The 16,140-nt window shown below is 43.0% G+C and overlaps 1 protein-coding gene across 8 annotated transcripts in view; it reads right to left on the bottom strand.

Moving 5' to 3' along the window:
* Positions 1-16,140, bottom strand: part of ZFAND6 (zinc finger AN1-type containing 6) — a 63,748-nt gene that overhangs the window by 31,487 nt on the left and 16,121 nt on the right. Inside the window, exon 1 of one of the 8 annotated variants that reach the window (XM_087877766.1) lies at positions 14,799-14,868. The exons of 5 other annotated variants lie outside the window; for them this stretch is intronic. The gene's annotated coding sequence lies outside the window, so the exon portion shown is untranslated. Of the gene's footprint in view, positions 1-7,492; positions 7,905-14,798; positions 14,869-16,140 lie in introns of those variants that run through there. 2 more of the 8 variants (XM_087877769.1, XM_087877770.1) reach the window with 2 other exon arrangements.

The raw sequence follows: 16,140 nt of genomic DNA, 5'->3' as shown, positions 1-16,140 counted from the left end.
GATGATCGCGCGGCTCAGCTGGGATCGTCAGAGGCTTTTCAAAGCATTTTTTTCTGCAACCTCTTCAGCTGAAGAGGTTGTAGGGAAAAAATGCCTTTAAAAGCCTCTGGTGATCCCAGCTGACTTGCCTGATCGTCAGAGGCTTCTAAAAGCATTTTTTTTCTGCAACCTCTTAAGGTTGTAAAAAAAAATGCTTTTAAAAGTAAAAAAAAAAAAAGTTGGCCACGTCCACCCAGTCACATTACCCCACCACCACCAAGCCACGCCCACAGAACCGGTAGTAACAAATTTTAGATTTCACCCCTGAAAAAAATGTATATATAACTCTTGTGCCACTTTGTCGATTCTATTGCAATACCAAGATAAAGGAGTACGGGTAATCCCTGATTTACGACCGCAATTGAGCCCAATATTTGTTGCGAAGGGAGACATTTCTTACTTACGTTTTGCCCCGTTTTTAACAACTTCTTACTTTTCTGGGTGAATCACTGCAGCTGTTAAGTTAGTATCATGATTGTTAAGCGAATCTGGCTTCCCCGTTGACTTTGCCTGTCAGAAGGTCACAAAAGGAAATCACGTAACACCGCCTCCCCCCCCGGACACTCAACCGTCATAAATCTGAGTCAGTTGCCAAGGGCCTAAATGTTGATCACGTGACCATGGGGACATGTAAGGGTCGTAAGTGTGAAAACGGTCGTAAGTCACATTTTTTTCAGTGCCGTTAACTTTGAACGGTCACTAAATGAACTGTTAACTGCCATTAACTTTGGTCACTAAATGAACTGTCGTAAGTTGAGGACTACTTGTATCCAGTTTTGGATAAAACTGCATCCAGTTTTGGTCACTATAATATAAAAAAGATGTGGAAACTCAAGAAAGAGTGCAGAGAAAAGCAACAAAGAGGATTAGGGGACTGGAGGCTAAAATGTATGAAGAATGGTTGCAGGAACTGGGTATGTCTAGTTTAATGAACAGAAGGACCAGGGGAGACAGGATAGCAGCGTTCCAATATCTCAGGGGCTGCCCAAAAGAAGAGGGAGTCAAGCTATTCTCCAAAGCACCTGAGGGCAGGACAAGAAGCAATGGGTGGAAACTAATGAAGGAGAGAAGCAACCTAGAACTAAGGAGAAATTTCCTAACACTGGAGAATAATTAATCAGTTGGACAACTTGCCTCCAGAAGTTGTGAATGCTCCAACACTGGAAGTTTTCAAGAAGAGATTGGACAACCAAATGGTATAGGATTTCCTGCTTGAGCACAGGGTTGGACTAGAAGACCTCCAAGGTCCCTTTTCACAGCTGTTATTCTGTTCTGCTATTCTGAGTACAAGATAAAACTTTGTGATATGTACGGATTACAGGAAATTATCAGGGCTACAAATCAGAAACTTGACAGCTTCCCTCCACTTAAAGTTTGGGGAAATTAAACAGAGGGCACACAAGGGCAGCTTGTTTCAAAGCGGTCTACTAAAAAGGAAGCAATGGACTTGTTGAGATTGCCCTGCCACTACTAACCAGTTTGTAGTTATTAAAGGAACTGGAATATGGTCAGGTCTGACCAACGCGGAACACCGGATTGCATCAGGATTTTATGAGTTTCACAGACGGAGGGCTGGAACAAGCCCCGCAAACTGAGCTGATGTTAGCTTGCCCAGTTTTGTACATGTGTGCCTTAAAATTGTACATATTTCATATTTTGAACAAGAAGAAGATATCAGAACACACACACAAAAAATGTCTAGCTTCATACACTATTCTAAGCTACCATTTAATTGTGGTTTGCCGGATAAACAAATCAAACTGGGTTCTCTTGTTTCTGAACAAAGCACAATTGCGGTTTGATGAAAGGCTAAGCCATAAGCTATGGTTTGAAAACCACAAGACCCCCTTGCATCCTGGACATAAATTGTTTCAACTCTTACCCTCAAAATAACGCTATAGAACACTGCACACCAGAACAACTAGACACAAGGACAGTTTTTCCCCCAAATGCCATCACTCTGCTCAACACTGTCAAACTAGTCTGCACTACTATTAATCTTCTCATCGTTCCCACCACCCATCTCCTCCCACTTATGACTGTATGACTGTACCTTTGTTGCTGGTATCCTTACGATTTATATTGACTGTTTCCTAGTATGATTTGATTGCTTATTTGTTCCCTATGACTATCATTAAGTGTTGTATCTTATGATTCTTGATGAGTGTATCTTGTCTTTTTATGTATACTGAGAGCATATGCACCAAAGACAAATTCCTTGTGTGTCCAATCACACTTGGCCAATAAAGAATTCTATTCTATTCTATTCTATTCTATTCTATTCTATTCTATTCTATTCTATTCTATTCTATTCTATTCTATTCTATTCTATTCTATTCTATTCTATTCTATTCTATTCTACTCTCCTTCCCTTCTCCTCCTCCTATTCCATTCCATTCCATTCCATTCCATTCCATTCCATTCCATTCCATTCTATTCTACTATTCTATTCTATTCTATTCTATTCTATTCTATTCTATTCTATTCCTACATTCAAGAACGCTGATGCTTTTTTGAACCCCGTGTAAGCAATCTTCATTTTCCATGCATGCCTCTGAATGGCTGGGATAAGATAGCAAAGCTTTTTTGCATTTTTCTTCTCCGATTCTTAACTGTTTGGCAAAGTCTAAATTACTCTTGAAAACCTGGAGCGGTAAGTCATTTGAATCTCTCTTCTTCAGCAAATAAAAACCCCAAGGATAAATGCATTATACCATGTTTGCTTACTCTATTTTGTTCACCTTTTTCTCCTTCCTCAACTGTCCATTTATAAATGGAATGAATTTGGCAACTTATATACTTCTTTAAAAATGGACTTGTCATACTCCTTGTACAACCCATCTTTAAAAGCCAGAACTGATCCAAGCTGAGATAGCTGAAGAAATACAAATATTCCTTAAAGTTATGACAGTGCTGGAAAAAAAAAACAGACTTACAACAGTAAGTCACAGTGTTCCTGTGGTCATATGATCAAAATTTGGGCAACCAGAACGTATTTACAATGCTTGTAGGGTCCCAGGCTCATGTGATCATTTTTTGGATAACCTTCTCTGGAGCTTTCAAGCAAGCCACGATAGTGCGGGGAGCCAGATTTGCCTAACCATGGGATTCAGGTCATGAAATCAGGCAAGACAGACTTAACGACTGAATGCATGGCTTAGCAATGGAAGATCTGGTCCCAACTGTCATCATAAATTGAGGATTACCTATACAATATAGAAGAAGCCCTTAACAATGGAGAACAGGGTACCGAGTTAGCCGCAACAATTTCAAATTCCTGGCCAGTTCATGGCTTCCTATTTTGGGTGCAATAAGCATCAGCTTCCTTATGGATTTCTGCTAATATATCAGGCAAGCTATCCATGATGGGGATGCCTACTCAGATTAAAAAGTCTGGCTCCAACTTTCTAAAACTTTTTCTATGCGTAGTCCTAATTTCATTAATAGAGGGATGGAAACAAGATCACGTGAAGTGTTAGTACTACTTTCTAATGCTTTGGTAAGACCACATTTGGCATATAGAATCCAGTTTTGGTCACCACATATAAAAAAAGATGTTGAGATTCTAGAAAGACTGCAGAGAAGAGCAACCAAGATGATTAGGGGACTGGAGGCTAAAACATATGAAGAACAGTTGCAAGAACTGTGTATGTCTAGTTTAATGAAGAGAAGGACTAGAGGTGACATGACAGTAGCAAGTCTTCCAATATCTAAGAGGCTGTCACAAAGAAGTGGGGGCCAACCTATTCTCCAAAGCACCTGAAGGCAGGACAAGAAGCAAAAAAACTAATCAAGGAGAGAAGCAACCTAGAACTAAGGAGAAATTTCCTGACAGTGAGAACAATTCACCAGTGGAATGTATTGCCTCTAGAAGTTGTGGATGCTCCAATACTGGAATTTTTAAAGAAGAGATTGGACAACCATTTTTCTCTGAAATGGTATAGGGTCTCCGGCCTAAGCAGGAGGGGGTTGGACTAGAAGACTTCCAAGGTGCCTTCCAACTCTGGTATTCTGCTTTGTAAGTGGTTTGCCAAGTGAGAAGAGGAAGGTTCTGTGAAGCTGCCCAATACTATTCTTAGATTCTATCTATCCTTCCATTCTTCAAAAGAACGCAAATCCTCATCTGTGGGTCCCCTTCCTTCTTCTCTCAGTTTGATAAACACCACTACATTAGATTAGGATGAGAGTGATAACAACCGGTTCAAAGAACATCAACGAAGAGAAGAAAGGGTTGAATCTCACTCCTTCACCTCATCCTATATATTACAGTTAGTCCTCAACTTACGACACTCGGGACCACAATTTCGGTTGCTAAGGAAGGATGTTGTGAAGCGAGTCACGCCAGAATTTTACAATCCTTTTCTGACCCTGGGATGCTGCCGCCATTGTAAATACACACCAAGCATCCACATTTCGATCACACAGGGAAGCTGCAACAGTCATAAGGGTGAGGAGCAGTCCTAAGTATATTTATTTCATGCCATTGTAACTTTGAACGGCCGCTAAATGGATAGTTGTAGGTTGAGGACTACTTCTGTATCCCTCAAGAGATGAATAAGCAATGCCAAGTATCATTATAGTAGATCAGTGATGGCTAACCTTTTTGCCATCCTGTGCCAAACGTGGGGGCAGCATGGAGGAATCATGCATGTACATGCAGATACCCATAATTCAATGCCCCAATGCCCTGCCCCCTGCGCATGTGTGCGTGACCCCCCCCCCCCATGCTCCCTGCGCTCTACAGGCTTTCTTGGAGCCTGGGGAGGGTGAAAACAGCCTTCCCCGCTCCTCCGGAGGCCAGAAACGGCCCATTTCCCAACACCCAGAAGTCCCTTTTTTCACTCTCCCCAGGCTCCAGACGCTTTCTAGGAGCCTGGGGAGGGCAAAAATGGGCTTCCGCACCCCCGGAGACCCTCCGGAGGCTGGAAACAGTCCGTTTCCTCACTTCTGGTGGGCCCACAAGGTCTGAAAATCAGCTGGCGTGCTCTGGAGCTGAGCTTGGGCAATGCTCGCGTGCCCACAGATATGGTTTGCCATCACGGTATTAGATGGAAGGACAACTTTTAATGAAATACAACACTGTTTCTCAACCTCAGGAACTTTTAAGATGTATGGACTTCAACTCCCAGAATTCCCCAGCTGTATAAAAAAATTAAGGTAACAGCAAATTGAAATCCACTTTTTAAAAAAAAAATAAAAAAAAATCAAGACATCTGCTTTCCCTGCATACAGCACGTACAACTGGCATGTAGCCCAGGCTGAAGGTTTATCACTTCATCTAATGCTTACAACAACGAGATCTTTGCTAATGTAGATCCTACTCAGAGAATCCACCCTAAGAATGTCCTGGGGGAGGGGGAGGGGGGCAAAGTACCCCTCCGTGCAATTTCGTACATTCACCAACCGCCGAAGCATATCATGATTATTATTATTGTTGTTGCTGTAACCGCTTGGCATCCCCATCTGCGAAAACCTGAACTGTCCAAACATGCGCGTTAAAACATACAGAGAAAATTCCTTATCCAAGAACACAAAAGAACCGTTTCAACCAGGGCATCATTGGGAGATTTTGAAACGTCGATTCCAAAAAAAGGAAGGTATGCTGGAATGGAAGAAGTCAGCCAATTTCTATTCTGTCCAATTTGTTGGGTAAAGTCAACAGCGCCTGGAGGGGAAGTTTTCCGAGCGTTGCTGCTTGCTTTCTATCTATCCAGGCCTCGCTTTTGTAAAGAGAAGCAAGAGAGAAAACTCTGCCCTACATAGCAAAGGCTTTTTCTTCCCTTATCCAATAGGTCAAATCGTAAGTCATGTCAATTAAAGGAATATCGTTGGGATCTTCCACCGGCTTCAACTGGGAGGCCTCTTTAGAGAGTGGAAAGGACCGGCCTAAGGCCCCACCCTCTTCAGATCTGATTGTCAACATGTCCCGTTGCCACCAACACTACTTCTTCCTTACCTTGGGGTAGGCAACCGAAGGACAGCTGGTCTTTTTCAGGGCCTCCAGATAACGTCCCAGATATAAAAACATTTGCTCCGAACAGCTGACACCTCCCTTTCCTTGCCCAAATCCCTGACTTTTTTCATCCCGGAGAAGTCAAGGCTGATGCAAGCTGAAATATAGGCCATTCCGCGATGAAAACATGACATTTGTTCAGGAATGAAAAAGCCAGCCACTGACACAACTCCCTTCTCACACGGTGGCAGGATCCTCTTACACCCCGGAGGTACACATTCTCCCGTCGCCTCCAAAACAGTCAGCTTGACTCAAAAGAGTGCAGGTAGTCCTCGACTTAACGACAACAACGGTTGCTAAACAAAAGCAGTCGTTAAAGGGAGTTTCACCCCATTTTGCAGACTTTTTTTCCCCCTTTTTCAGCCGCAGCGAAGCAAATCGTGACAGCTGTTAAGTGAATCATGCAGTCATTAAGTGGATCCGGCTCCGCCCATCCCTCTCCCGTTGATTTGACCAGTCGGAAGCCAGCTGGGAAGAGTATGAATGGTTATCATCACGTGACCCTGGGAAAATGCCATATATACATGCCTGAATTTTGATCATTGGGATATTTGCAAAGGTTGTAAGCGTGACAAAAAAACCACTTTTTTTGGAACTTTGAAGGGTCGCTAAACAAAATGGTTATAAGTCGAGGGCTAACCCTACGGGACAGGTATTTCCAAGCAAAAAGATACGGTATTTATCGTCCGACTTAAGCCCAAGCTGCGCATCTCTACTTCCCAAGTAAGAGATTATACTCTTTTTTTTTTGTTTTGTTTCCTTGCAATTTCCTGCTATTCTCACAAGCCCACCCACTTCCTTGCACAGGTTTCAAACCCAACACCCCAAACGATACACCTGACTAGGTGGCTCAGCGGCTAAGACACGGAAGCTTGTCGATCAGAAAGGTCGGCAGTTCGGCGGTTCGAATCCCTAGTGCAGGTCTCCTAACGTAACCAGAGGGTTGGACTAGATGACTTCCAAGGTCCCTTACAACTCAGTTACTGTTACACCTGAAGAAAGGCAGGTCTCTTAAGTCAATCTCCGTTAAAGAAATCAGCCGTGAAAGGAGAACGGACACCAGCCCAACTGGATTCAACAACTTGGGCTGTTTGCAAACCCCCAACCCCCCCTCCCTCCACACACACAAACACACAAAAACCCTCCACAAATTCCGTTATTTCAACTCTCCAGTTCCAAAATATTCCCCAGGCCAGCTGAGACAACAAACAACAGCCCCTCGCTCTCCACCCCCCCCACCAGAGGAAGAGTTTCAACTTTACAACTTCAACCCCTTTGGGAAAGAAAGCCCCCATCCCACCCAACCCAACCCAACCCCACCCCTCCACACCCACACCCACCCAAAAAAACCCCTCCCACCAGATCCCCCCCAAAAGTGAAAAGCTTAAGAAGCACACCGCCAGAAAATCCGAGAGCTGCCCTGTCATCCCAAAAACAGACCTTGTTAAGTTTGCAGCACTGCAAAATTCTCTCTCTCAATCTCCCTGACCCAACTTTTTTCTTTTTAAGGAAGTTTCCACCGGGAAAACAAAAAGTTTGTTTCTGGGCACCTGATTTCCTGTTCCAAAAGCTCCCTTTTGTTCGGCTGTTCTCTCCCTGTTAATTTTAACAGCCTGCCAACCACGGGAAAAAAAAGCAAGGAAGCTACGGTCAAGGCAGAAACGCCTGGGTCCCCGCTGCCTTAGAGCCCCGAGTGGACCGCAAAGAAGCAATCGAACAAAAAAAAAAAAACAAAAAAAAAAAAACACAAGCCTACCCACAAATTCTGCACAATTTTTTTTTTTTTTCCTGTTTGCTTCACCCCAGATTAACTTCACTGGAAGCTGTACTCTATAGTGCAGCCTATCCTTTTGCATCAAGCCCCACCTTTCTGCAACATGACTGGCCAAACTGGGAAAACTCCACCCTGTTTGCAAAGCTTATAATCCTAATTGGTAAAGGCTAATATCTATTATTTAAAGAACTTTTTCCTTGCTAGCAAGATAGGTTCAGCAGGTTAAGGCAATGCTGAGCAGGCTGGTTTCTTAAAGGGACAGCGCAGCAACCCAGCAGGCAAAAAAAAAAAGAAAAAAAAAAGAAAAAAAAGAAGAAGCAGCTAACTTTTATAGGGAAACGGCTGTCCAAAACACACAACGTGACACCCGTACGCAAAGCAGGCCGGGCGGAGAGGTAAACGAAAGGGAAAACAAGTTAGTGACGGTTTTGGGGAAACTTTTTGTCTAGTTGTAAGGCGCTTGTCAAGGAGCCCAGCGCACCTGAAATAAACATGTGTGAGATTGAGGTCAGCCTGTCATGATTAAGCCGGTTGTTAGGCAAAACTTCGCAAATTGCAAAAAACAAACACACCATGGAAGGCAATTGATTTACCTCCTCGGCTCCTGTTTATTTTAAAAGACAAGATCAACCTTTCCCTATTTGCAAAATTGTGAAGTGCCACCCACGCTGTTTTCAACGTCGCTGCCCCCCCGGGGGTCAACCAGCAAGGCGATGGTTCCCTCCCACTAAAAAAAATACACTATTTCAAGTTGTTATTTTCCATAGAGCCGAGACAAAAACAAAACAATACAAGTCCACCAAGTTCTCACGCATGTATCTGGTTGTAGAACGAGCCCAGACGGTCGACGTACTATCACAATGGAGCCCAAAATTTAATTGCTAACTTGTTGAGTTTTGCCCCATTTTACGACCTTTCCTTCCACGGTTGTTAAGTGAATCGACTACCGTTGTTAAATTAGTCACACGGTTGTTAAGTGAATCTGGCTTCCCCGTTCCCTTTACTGGTCAGACATTCACAAAACGGACCCCGGGACACAGCAACCGTCATAAGTAAGAGTCAGTTGCTAAGTGCCTGAATTTTGATCACATGCAATGGTTTTAAGTGTGATCATGATTGTAAGTCACTTTTTTTCAGTGATGTTGTAACTTCAAATGGTCATTAAGTGAACTGTTGCAAGCCGAGGACAACCTATAGCAGGGATGGCTAACCTTTTTTGCCGTCGCGTGCCAAAAGGGGGGGAGCGCGCATGTGTGCCCACACCCATAATTCAATGCGCCCCCCCGCGCATGTGCATGTGACCCCCTCCCCGCTTTTGGCACGTGATGGCACTGTGGGCCCGGTAGGCCTGTTTTTTGCCCTCCCCAGGCTCCAGAGGCATTCTTGGAGCCTGGGGAGGGCGAAAACAGCCTTCCCCACCATCCCCGGAGGCCCTCCCGAGGCCGAAAACAACCTGTTTCCTGACTTACTGTGGGCCCAGACAGCCCAAAAATCAGCTGGCTGGCACGCGCATGCACGCTGGAGCTGAGCTAGGACAACGCTCGCGTGTCCACCAATATGGCTCCACGTGCCATAGGTTCGCCATCACGGACATATAGTCTTTAAGAAGTACTCAGATTTGTTGGAAAATAGACACTGCGAACAAATCCTGGGAAGAGAAGCTGTTCCAAGGTTTTTATTATTGCTATTTTGGTGTACAGCTAGTCTTCGAACTTACAACAGTTCATTTACGTTCAAAGTTACGGCAGCACTGAAAAAAGCGACTTACAGCTCTTCTTCATGCTTACAACCGTTGTGGCATCCCCATGGTCATGTGATCAAAATTCTGACTCCTTCCAACAGACTCACATTTATGACGGTTGCAGTATCCCAGGGTCACGGGGTACGCAAAGTCAGATGGGGAAGCCAGATCCATTTAACAACCGTGCGACTAGTTTAACAACAGTAGTGATTCACTTAACAACGGCAGCAAGAAAAGTGGCAAAATGGTGGCAAAACTCACTTAACAAATGTTTCGCTTAGTAACAGAAATTTTGGGTTCAATTGTGGTCATAGGTCAAGGAGTTACCTGTACAGAAAATTGGAATCGTTGTCTAGTCTGGTTGTTGTCTGATTCAATTTCTCTCTCTTTCACTGCCCGTTTCAGCTGATTTATTAGCTGATCTTTCCTGTACAGACTGCCAGATCTGCTCAAGTTCACCCACAATCCCAGCAAACTATAATTATATCTTAGGAAAATGCTTTCCCCGAGCCAACAAAGAAAAGTCAGTTAGGTGAAATGGGTGGTAAAAGAAATTTGATGAATAAATAAAAGTTGACAACATAGACAAATACAGCATTGACGCTTTGTCTTGTACATCAGGCTTCAGAGAAGCTGAAGTTTGCAAAACTTTAGGAAAACTTCATCTAAGGCGGGAAAACAGCTCAGAAAAAGAATGTTTGGATTCTTGAATCCACTGCAATGTTTTACCGCAAAACAAAGTTGCATGGTTTTACAAAATAATTGGGTTTTTTTTTCCACAGCTGTGAACCTGAATCAGGGAAATCCAAGACGAAATTTCAACTTAATCGTGGAGACCGCTGAGTGATCTTGAGCCAGTCCCACTTCGCAGACTGACTAACCTCCCAAGATTGTTGTAAGGAAGAAACAGGTAAGAATTATACCAACAAACACCATAGAAAAAAGAAGTGTTCTTGTTTAAAGGAATCATTCTTCAGAAATAATCAGATTAGTTCGCAGCATTTTAAACCGCTTGGATGTTTTCCACTTTCGGGTACTTTACAATTCTATTAAAAGCATTGTATTCTAATCTATTAAAAGCATTGCATTCTATTAAAAAGTTACTTCCTGAGAAAGGTGTGAAAACAAAATTAACCGCCTTTTAACCTCAGCGCTGTTTTTCATTTTCATATTTTAGTAAAAAAAAAATATATTCTACAAATGTACAGTAATATTCTAATTGGCTTTACATGCACCCTGCTTTTCTTTTTTTTTAAAAAACAATGCCTTATTTGTACAGCTTTCAGAAGTATCGACTTTTGTTAGCATCTTCTGTCTGAAGAGAACTCCTAAATGTTACTACATCATCGACACATTAAAAAGCAGATCTCCGGAATCAGATAACAAAAGAAAACAGCTCGCTTAATGGACCTCAATGTCTACTTTTATTGCTTAGGACAGTGATGGCTAATCTTTTTGCCGTCGTGTGCCAAAAGCAGGGGGAGTGTGTGGGGGGTCATGCGCGTGCGTGCCCACATCCATAATTCAATGCGCCCTGCGCACGCACGCATGACCCCCCCCTGCATTCCCCCTGCTTTTGGCACGGTGGGCCTGGTAGGCCCGTTTTTCGCCCTCCCCAGGCTCCAGATGCTTTCTTTGAGCCTGGGGAGGGCGAAAACAGCTCCCCCCCCCGAGGCTAGAAACGGCCCATTTCCCGACTTCCGGTGGGACTTGAAGGCCCATTTTTTACTCTCCCCAGGCTCCAGAGGTTTTCTAGGAGCCTGGGGAGGGCAAAAACAGCCTTCCCCAACCTCCTGGAGGCCAGAAACAACCCATTTCCTGACTTCCGGTGGGCCCGAAAATCAGCTGGCCGGTGTGCGAATGCGTGCTGGAGCTGAGCTAGGGCAACGCTCGCGTGCCCACAGATATGGTTCCGTGTGCCACCTGTGGCACGCGTGCCATAGGTTCGCCATGACGGGTTTAGGATATGATGAAGGGACATGAAGTTTTGGAGAAAAAAAAAATGCCTAAGAAACAAAATTAAGCCTGGGAGTTTGGCAGCAAAAACTTGGGAGAAAGACCAAAAAATGAGACAATTTGAGTTAGAAAGATCTATTTGACAGCATGGGAAGGTAAACATTTAAATGGGTTAAATTTCTTAAGTGATGGCATTTTAACATGCTTTATCATATTTCTATGAAGATACTGCGTTCATCTGAAAATGATCCAATTTCCCTTGCAGATAATTTACCTTTAAACATTCATCTTAAATTGACTGAAACTCCAATAATGCAAACATATTTTGTTTTTTGTTTTTTTTTTCACCCGCCGTCCGCCTCCATTACCATGGGTTTGTCTTAAATTCAGGGTCATCTCTTCAGAAACTGGCCATTATATTCTTATAGGAAAAACATGACTGCTCTTTCAGGAAATTTTACTCTACGCTAAAAATATCCAGAAACCTGATGTTCATTGCATAATTCCAGTAGCCAAAGATTTCTGATGTTGTAAATTAAGGACAGTTTATTTATTCAAACGTCTCTTTTTATGCATTAGCCAATTTTCTTCTTACTGTTCTGGGAACAATAATTTGGCTCCATCCCTCTTTTTTCAGAGGACTCCTTATTTTTCAACTGCATAAAAAACATAAAACTTAACCGTGCAAATTAAAATAGAAGGGGGAACTGGATCTGGTATCTGCAGTTGCGATCAACCCCTCACATCTGTCCTGGTGGGATGAATAAAGCCAGAGGGCAATGTCCCTTTGCATGCCACACCCTGTTATTATGCCTTTTATTTTTCATGCAGGTCACACAAAAGCAGTTAATCTGGCTTTTTTTTCCTTCCCCCATTTTGGAAAGGTGTGCCAAATCAGCCACAACAAAGGGAGAAAGTACGCCTGATAAGGAACCACTAGAAATAGGACATTTCCCGTGCCCGCCAAACAGCCCCCCCCCCAATGCTGTGATTTGGGAAAGAAGCAAGATGTAGACGACAGGCCCATCTAGTGGGCCAGGCTAGGCGACAAGTTTTTCATCTGTCCCAGATTTCAATAAAAGAAGATTATTCTATATGTAGAGCAGGGGGTGTCAAACTCTATTTCATTGAGGATTTACGATGGCTGCAGCATCCTTGGGATCACATGATTGCCATTTGTGACATTCCCATTTGTGACATTCCCAACAAGCAGAGTCGATGAAGTCGGATTTGCATAACAACTGCCCGATTTGTTTAAAAAGCGCATTGATTCGCTTAACTGTGGCAAAAAGTGTCGTAAAATCAGGTGTGACTCACTTCACAACCTCCTTACTTAGCAACAGAAATCCTGGTTACAATCGTGGTCGTAAATCGAGAGCTGCCTGCATTTGACAAGGGTTTACTGTTTAGCTTGCACAGATGAAGAAGGTAAGTTAAGTTTCAACAAGGAGAATATTTGCAGCTCAGAAGGTAAAATGAGGGGTGCTGGGTGCTCTCTGAGCTTGCAGACGTCTCATTACCACACAAGGTATCGTCATCCGTGCTAGAAGGGAATATGGTTTGCACTGATGGTATCATCTAATTTGGGTAGTGAAACGTCTACAAGAAAACAACCAAGCTCAGAGAGCACCAAAGACCCCTTGCAGGTTAAATTCCTCTGCTATGGAGAAATACCAGACTGTTTGGTACTACAGCTCTAAGTTTGTTTTCAAAACATTAACTAAAACTCTTTGTCGGTTAACAGAAATCAGCGGGGCAAAGGAATGACTCTGTTTGCTCTTTTAACTTCATTAGCTAGTGAATTCTGAGAACTATGACAAACGGCAACAGCAGCTGCCTTCTCTCAAATTGTGACACAGATATCTTTATTCCCTTCCTCGGCTGCCGTTTGAGAAACTCTCCTTTTGCTCAAGTCAGCTGCTCCCTTTGCTTGGCTCAAGAATGAAGATGCCCCGAGTGGTTTTGGCAGCTGAATGATCAATGAAAGGACGTTTCCAAAACTGACCTCCGGTACTGGACAGACGAAGGAAAAAAAGGAGATTTAAGAAGGCCATGCCAAAATCTGGCTGGCAAATAAGAACACACTGACATACTGGCCGGAGTGCAAACTGAATAGACAAGTTTTCTACACTGAAATTTTATGAGGAATAAAACTGCTGTCACTGCCTACTGCAGTGATGGCTAACCTTTTTGCCATCACGCGCCAAAAGCAGGGGCAACGCGGGGGGCTCGTGCTTTTGGCATGTGACAGAAATTAGGTTACTGGTGGACCCAGTAGGCCCATTTTTCGCCCTGTCCAGGCTCCAGAGGCTTTCTTGGAGCCTGGGGAGGGCGGAAACGGCCTCCCTCACCCCACTCCTGAGGCCCTCCGGAGACCGGAATCGGTCCGTTTCCCGACTTCCGGTGGACCCGGAAGGCCGAAAATCAGCTGGCTGGCGTGTGCGTGTGCACTGGAGCTGAGCTAGGGCAATGCTCGCGTGCCCACAGGTATGGCTCCGCGTGCCACCTGTGGCACGCGTGCCATAGGTTCACCATCGCGGCCCTATACCATTTCAGACAAATGGTTGCCCAATCTCTTCTTAAAAACTGCCAGTGTTGAAGCACCCACAACTTCTGGTGGTAAGCTGTTCCACTGATTTATTGTTCTGGCTGTCAGGACATTTCTCTCTAGTTCTACCTTCATTCTCTCCTTGATTAGTTTCCACCCACTGCTTCTTGTCCTGCCCTCAGTTGTTTTGGAGAATAGCTTGACTCCCTCTTCTTTATGGGAGCCCCTGAGATATTGGGACATGACAGATGTCCTGTGACTCCTACTTACTTTTACTTTGCTAACAGTAAAAAGCTGAATTTTAACGCTAAGAGACAGACACCTGCTTAAAAAAAAATCAAATTTACACATCGAATGAATTGTAAGCAGTTTCAGTTCAGAAGAATTTTTCATTTTATTTTTTTTTTAATATTACAAGCTGGAAACAGTCATTATTATACTCCCGGCTTCAGGTTATTATCATACCATGAGAGGACAAAGTACTGTAGATAAGATCAACCAACCAAAAACAAATCGGAATTATTTTTTGTTTTTCTAACTTTAAAAAAAGAAGGCATAAACTTAATTTGCCGGAAAACAGTTCTAAACTATTCCCATCTTCCCCATTTCCTCTTCCCCAAACTGGTGTCTTACCCAGGAAGAAAAATAAACAGAAGGCAAACAATTACCTGCTTTCTCGACAAACATCGGCATTAAATTTAAAAAATCCAGAAATGAAATTGTGTACCTCCTTTGTTGTTCCCTTTGACTTCCAATTTGGTAGTTTTCGTCACTGAGAGAGCAGATATAACAAGGAAGATCACTGTGACCCATAAAATAGAATAAAATTAAATTTGTTTCCCCAAGATGCACAAACCGAGCTATCAAATAACAAGGCTTATTAAGCCACTTCAGAATAATAATAATAAAAATATCTCATTACGTTGTTATTTTGTTAACACAGGAGTAACTGATGTCTATATCCAGCTGATCGTTTTAACTAAGTGATGGTTCATATACTACCTGATGTGGCATCACAACATGAGATTTTTGGAGTGTTCCTTTTCCATAAACACGTGTTCCTTTGCCAAGCTAAGGTAAGAGATGGCAAAAATCCAAGTAATCATCTCTTTAAATAAACAACAACACACCAGTAGAGCAATATGAAAATCTACAATGCCTCCTGACACAAATGACCCAAGAATAGTATTGAAAGATAATCCTTTGAAAAAAAAAAAACACCTGAAAATACAAAAAGTGTGGATCACATTTGGATCGCACATTAGATCAACAGTTTAACTGGGATCCATACATTAAAACAACATATTTCGTCTGCGGTCAGAACCCAAATATTACTGTGTTTCCTCGAAAATAAGACCCACCTGGAAAATAAACCCTAGCATGATTTTTCAGGATGCTTGTAATATAAGCCCTATCCCAAAAATAAGCTCCAGTTAAGGTTGTCAGCCAGATGGGCACATTTAGTACTGTATTTTCCTGAAAATAAGACTTAACTGGAAAATAAGCCCTAGTGCATCTTTTGGAGCAAAAATTAATATAAGACCCAGTCTTATTTTTGGGGAAACACGGTTTACATAACTCAGTCTTTTATCTGAACAAAACTACAATTGAGAATTGTTTAGGGGGATTTGATTGGCATGAATTGTAGGGGTAACACAAAAATATAATTCGCATTTTCTTTTAGTTCTGCCTTTTAAGTCTACTTTGCAACACCTGATGTTAGTACAGGCAGGTCCTCGACTTACAACAGTCCATTTAGTGACCGTTCAAAGTTACGACGGCACTGAAAAATGTGACTTACGACCGTTTTTCAGAGTCACGACCGCTGCAGAATCCCCATGATCGCCTGATCAAAATTCAGATGCTCGGCAAGTGGTTCATATATTTATGACGGATGCAATGTCCCGGAGTCACGTGATTTCCCCCTTTTGCAACCTTCTGATGAGCAAAAGTCAAGGGGGAATCCAGATTCACTTAACAACCGTGTCCCTAAGAACTGCAGTGATGCAGTTGACAACTGTGGCAAGAAATGTCGTAAAAGGGGGCAAAACTCACTTAACAAATGTCTC

This window comes from Pantherophis guttatus, chromosome 13 (assembly GCF_059756535.1).
Source record: "Pantherophis guttatus breed Tessera chromosome 13, ASM5975653v1, whole genome shotgun sequence".
Classification (NCBI taxonomy): domain Eukaryota; kingdom Metazoa; phylum Chordata; class Lepidosauria; order Squamata; family Colubridae; genus Pantherophis; species Pantherophis guttatus.
This window is presented reverse-complemented; position numbering and strand designations above follow the sequence as displayed.